Source organism: Varanus komodoensis, unplaced genomic scaffold (genome assembly GCF_004798865.1).
Source record: "Varanus komodoensis strain SLA01 unplaced genomic scaffold, ASM479886v1 scaffold5, whole genome shotgun sequence".
NCBI classification, from domain to species: Eukaryota; Metazoa; Chordata; class Lepidosauria; order Squamata; family Varanidae; genus Varanus; species Varanus komodoensis.
Window position 1 is genome coordinate 863307 of NW_025336087.1, and position 6000 is coordinate 869306.

General features: G+C 43.4%; 1 protein-coding gene across 1 annotated transcript in view; it reads right to left on the reverse strand.

The window, feature by feature from the left end:
• Positions 1-5449, reverse strand: part of HMGCS1 (3-hydroxy-3-methylglutaryl-CoA synthase 1) — a 29321-nt gene extending 23872 nt beyond the window's left edge. Inside the window, exon 1 of the mRNA XM_044446219.1 lies at positions 5399-5449. The gene's annotated coding sequence lies outside the window, so the exon portion shown is untranslated. The remainder of the gene's footprint in view (positions 1-5398) is intronic.
• Positions 5450-6000: the final 551 nt, after the last annotated feature.

The following is a 6000-nucleotide window of genomic DNA, read 5'->3' on the forward strand; positions in this document are numbered from 1 at the left end:
GGAATATTTTAATCAAGTTCTTCTACCTATGAATAAAGTAGGCATGTGTGCAAATTATGTAGAAACCATGATTTAAATCTAGTCTGACTAGTGACTTAAAACAAATTCACCCTGATTTCAAGTGCTCCTCAGAAAACATACACAAAGAAGCATCCTTGGCCTCCCCTTTAGTGTCACTCATAGTGGCCATCCTACCAAAACACAGTATAACCTCCAGGGCCCAGTGGGGCTGCTGGAAAAATGCTGTTGGGCTCTTTTTAGGAAGCGGAAACTCACTTGAGCAGCCAGATCTCCTGCTTCAAGAGAAGTGTCTTGAGCAAGCGAAAAAGTTAGCAAAATGGCAGAATAACTCATTCATTAGTCCCGGGACAGCTGATCTTCCTTTCTCACTGGAGAAGCTGCTGCTGCTATTAATAAGTAGACTGAGTTTGCTTGTAAATTGTGTTTGCTAAATTTCTCTGTACTGTATTTTAACTACTTTTGTACACTATCTTGTACTGTAGGTTTTCCTTTAATTCTCACTTTTATTTTATACTGTAGTCTTAACTATTTAAAATGTTATAGTGTATTTTCTGTTGTTATGAACTGCCCAGAGAGCTTTCACAACTGGACAGTATAGAATTAAATTGTTTGCTTTGATGGAGTCCAGTTGGTTCATTCAAAAGACATCAAAAATGGCCTGCACAAATTGGATTCCAAGGTGCAACACCTTGACCCTAGTTCCTCACCATTCATCACTGAGGAATACTTAAATGCACTGGATGACATTTCAGGAGTAGTTATACCAGGAAATGCTGCAAAAATCTTGAGGGAGAGGCAATATAATTGTTGCAGTGACATGCCAGAATTTAATCCTGCATTTGGTAGGAAGCCATCTGCCTTGCTTCAAGCTGGAGACTGGTCTGCACAAGCTATCAAGTACCGAGATGCTTGTGTTCATCTTTCAAGTACCACGAGATGAGCCAAGCTGAACCAGAGCAAGAGCCATCCAGCCCAGCATTCCATGCACGCCATGGCCAACCAATAGCTGCTAATGAGGAAACCTACCAGCAGGATGTACCCATGTTCTCCAACAACCAGTCTACTTAGACTCACTGCTGATACTGGAGGGAGCCTAAAGCTTTTGGTGGCATTCTGCTCCATGAAGAAAGGAGGAGGAAGGAAGTTTAGTATAAATAAGGTATGAACAGCAGAATGCCAATAAACCAGGGCCAGGGAGTCATAAGGTGCAAGCTCACTTTCAGTAGCTTGTATCTGAAAGACAGAACCATTGAAGTATTATACCTGTGAGTTATTAGTCATAATTAACTTATGGTAGCTTGACTCTGTGGTCCACTCAATTGGCATTCAAAAGTCTTCTGTTTAATATAGGAAACCTCAGGTCTATAGCACTAGAAAACAACCACAGGAGGTCACTGTCTTCCATCTGGTAGGGTTTCCTTTCTACACACCCCAGGTAGGCTTTGCTCTAAGTTGTAGAAATGAATTAAATTGTTTACCCTTTCACTTACTCCTGAGAACTGGAAACACCCCCACCACTCTCACAGCCTGTAGTAGTCATAAGCTGCATTGTTTTAGGTCACCTGCCTTCTATCATTGTTTCACATCCCACCTACACTTATCATACCTTTAGCCTGGCTCATAACTGCTATAGGAGACTCAGGCAAATGGACCTTAAACTGTGTCCCCCCCTTCCCTTTCACCTGGAGGTGGCAAGAGCCCACCCTAGAAAATTCCACTATGAGAGATTTACTAAATTCTTTCAGCTATCAGACAAATATTTAAGGAGGTTCATTTTATCTACTTGCAGCTCATGTTCTTAGGCAGTCACAGAATACTGAAGCCTAGAAATAAAGCACTGTATGCAATCTTTCAAAGAATTCAGACACATCAAAATTAAGAGTTTTGAGATGGGAAACTTGGCAGCTATGGTTGATATAACATTTTAGCTTCAGGCAGTAAAATCTTATGTGGGAAGACGGGTGTCATCTTCAAAGGTACAAAATTGCATGTTTCAGATGATGTGTGATCTGTACTGTTAAACCTTAGGCCACACTAAATCCACTAATCTTTGAGAATTCCTCAAAGTTTTGTTTTTTCTTTTCCTGAAAGAATGCCAGCCCCCCTCTAAAAGTCCTGTCAAGAGACACTGTAAGATGTGTTACCATCCTCATGTAATTAGAATACAGAGGCTGATGTGAAAATGCCCCACTTTTTCAAACCCAAACAAATAGAGAAAAAAGTATTAAAATCTCAAAGCAATGTCTGCAATCACTTGCAAAAATAGTACACTGTAGAAATCAGATGAAGGGTGCAACTTCATGCAAGTTTAGGCAGGAAAAAAGCTTTAATTCCTAGCATGTCCCAGCCACCATGGAGAAGTTGTAGACTTTTTTCCCATCCAAACTGGCATAAGATTGCACCTTAAATAGTTAAGTATTGGAAATTGGATTTTTGGTACAATATTGAGCATTACCTAGTGAATCTGTTACAGAAAAAGTAGTGACAGCTCCTACATCCTGCTTAATTTTTGGCCATTTAACAGCAAACCATGTCCAAGAGAAGAGACAGGTGCATAAGGCTGCCACAGCTGGACAGATTTAAATCCTGTTGATTCCAATGGGAAAGAAACACACAGGGCCTTCCCCACTGAGTTCAATGAAATGTAAAGGTGCACTGCTATAGCTTGACATGCTAGTTTTCCTACATTAGAGTATACTCTGCCATTGCTTGCGATAACACACAAGTTTCTCTGGCATTCTGCAGAGGCAGAGAGCACAATCCAGAAAATGATAGCACTGACCAGACCACATTGAGAAAATCAGATGGATTTGCAAAGACCTACAGTGAAATCCTAAGCAGCTTCCTCCGAAGTAAGTCCCAACAAAATGTAAACTGGGCATACCTCTTGCAAAATCGAACTGCAGCTGTATGAGTGGTGTTATAAGAACTTCTTATGTGTGGAATGGTCTGCACTAAGCTTGTATGTGGGGCTTACTGGATACAATCTGCTCTGTGATAAAACAGTATTCCTACAAATAACGTTTTACAAGCATGCCTGAGGAAAGGCGCTGCTTAGAATGTTTCTCCCTGACATCAAGTGTTCCATTTGCAGGGATTATTTGTTTTGGAGGAACATTTCATCATCCAAGTTGCCACCTACTGTCTGAAGCAGTAGGATTTAGACAGTAGGTTTTCCCTCTCCCTCAGGCCTTAGTCAAGATTTAACTTTTGCTGGCTTGAACCCAGAACATGGTTGATCTGAAAGATGAGATTCTGCCTTATAGTGGCTTGTTTACAATAAGTCAAATCTCAAAGCTCCTGCTTCCTAGGAAAAATACCTGCACAGGCTGGTAAAATTCATGCCATACTTAACAAATGTGTTTTTGGCTAAGTAGCTGTCCATCCCTCTCCTCATTTGCATACAAAACACACCCAGTGTCACATGCTTTAGCTACAGCATATGAAACCACATAGGTATCTCCGCTACTTATCAGGGAGTTTCCTATGGAGCTATTAGTACCTAATCATAGGTTTCATCCCCAAAGTAGAGTTGCCAAGAAAGAATTTATTAGTGGCCACCATGAAGCTGACTTCACAAGTTGACTGACTGCTGTGGCATAAATGTGTCACTACCGATACAGAACACCCACTTGTTTCAGAGAGGTAAATGTATTTCTTAGAACAAAGGCATGCCTTTAAGATGAAATACATCAAGTCTTAACTCTTGCTCGCTTGTCCTACCCGTTCACAGTCTTATCTTGCAGTTGTTCCTAAATGTGCTTCCCAAGCAAGTTAAACTGACCTATGTTTTAAGCTTGAAGCTACTTTATCTGAACTGGTACATTGATTAGTCCAAAGAATTAGCGGTGTTGTTCATTTTTGCAATAGGACTTCCCAGGAGCAGGAATCAGAGATGATTTTTTTTAACCTCATAATGAATTGCTGAAAAAATTGTAGTCCAGTTCCAAGACAAGGAATGCAGAGCCTCAAAACAGAAACAATTCTGGCCATGAGGCAGAATCTACGCAATGCCTAAACCATAGCCACTTGCCTGGGCAAGGTGGGGGACGTTAGACTTGCGCTTCTAATTGTTGAGGTAGCATGACAAAAATTACAAATGTTTGGCTGATTACTTTATAACTCACCAACTCCAGTTCTTTGGAAGGATGAATTGTTTCTTTAGATACAAGGGCCTAACAAGCCAACCAAATGCTAGGAAAAATTTTCCCCCAGAAACTTTGCCTTAGCACCTTCTCAGAGATCAATTAGAAATAATAGTAACTTGGGCTGTGATACTATATTTCCTTATGTGGGAGTAATAAGTATTGAACTCAGTGGAACATGCTTTTCAGAAGATGTGTGTAGGATAGTACAATTAACCGGCAAGTAATTTTTGGCTTGGTATGTCTTAGACACATCTGTGCTAGGCCTGGAGGATGCCATTAATCAATTTCCCTTAGTCTAGAAAAACCAGGCTATCAGCATCAGAATCGGACTCTGCCCTACTGTGTCTTAGAGCAGAGAGAGGTGAAATAGATCCCTAGATGTTTTGGGTTTCAACTTCCAGCATTTCTAACCATTGGCCATGCCAGGAGGGGCTTTTGGGAATTGAGATCTACCGTCTGCTCCCTCTGTGTTAGAGAATGAAAATGCAAATAAAAAATAAAAAATTACTGGATCAAATACACAGAGCCTTTTACACAGAAAAAGAGAGAAAGTCAAAGGCAAACTGAGACTGACACCTTAACGACAATTATAGGGCGGTGGCTACCAGGGCTTGCAGCCATCATTTGGCCAGCCTCCCATGCCAAGCTTGCACTTCTCTCTCCACTTGTTGCCATGACAAGGAGGACTAGCCCCCCTGGGGCACGGGCACGGGGGATGAGAACCCACAAGTTTCCTATAACCTCAAACTACCCGTGAGCAACGGATCTTTCTGTGTGAGGCTGAGGCAATGCGATCGATGATATTCCGGAGCCCTCAAGCTTTTAGTCGAACCTTGCCCTTCCATTCTCCTGTTTTATGGAATCTTGCGATCTCCCTAAAGTAGGCAGATGAACAGAAGAAAAGGAAGTCCTCATAGAACACACCCTCATAAATACAGCACTGCTCCCGCTCTGGCTTCAGATCCTGCAACCCTAATGAAAATCCCCAAACACGCTATAGGTGCCTTCTCAGCTTTAGCTTGCAGTCTTATGCACCTTACCTGAAAGTAAATCCCACTAAACTCAGCAGTCCTTCCTACTGAGTAGAGATGCACAGGAAACCTTCCGAAGATGAAAATACCCCTATTTATACCAAGCCAGGCTCTTCTTACACTGGACAGAGATAGGGGCACCATCATCAATCATCACCACCACCACCACCATCACTCTTCCCTCCAGCCCGCATCTACCTGTGTGCAGCAATGGCTCGTCCTATGCAGAGTCGTCGTTCGCACAGCTGTTCTCTCCAAACGGAACGCCGCGGCGGCAGGAGATGCGCCTTTAAACCAGCCCCGCCGCCTAGGCAGAAGCTCGAATACGATGAGCGGCAGCTCCCTGGAGCCAATCATAGAGCGGCGCGCCCAAGCATGCCCCTCGTTCCGCTTTCCGCCAATGAGCGGAGCGAAGCGGGAAAAGGAGGGGGGACATGGTGTGAGAAAATGACGCCGCGTGGCCCGAGGAAGAGTGCCCAATGGAGGCCCGGCCCGGCAAATGAGCGCGTGACGTAACGGGTTGGTGACCAATAAGGGCCCCGCTGCCGACTGCGGGGTGAGGGTAGTGCGGTTGTCGGTCCTCTGGTGAGAAAGGGGAGACGGTCGCTTAGCAACGGGAGGAAGGCGCTCTGATCATCTCGTCTGAGGAGCATCGTGTTACTCTCGCTGGAAAGGAGGGAAGTCCGTTATGCGGGGCTGGTAAGTTAGGGAGGAGTGCCACAATGCTTAAAAATTAGTATTATTAATTAATTAATGTGATGCCTCCCACTGCAAAAAGCAGTGTTGAAGACACTTACACA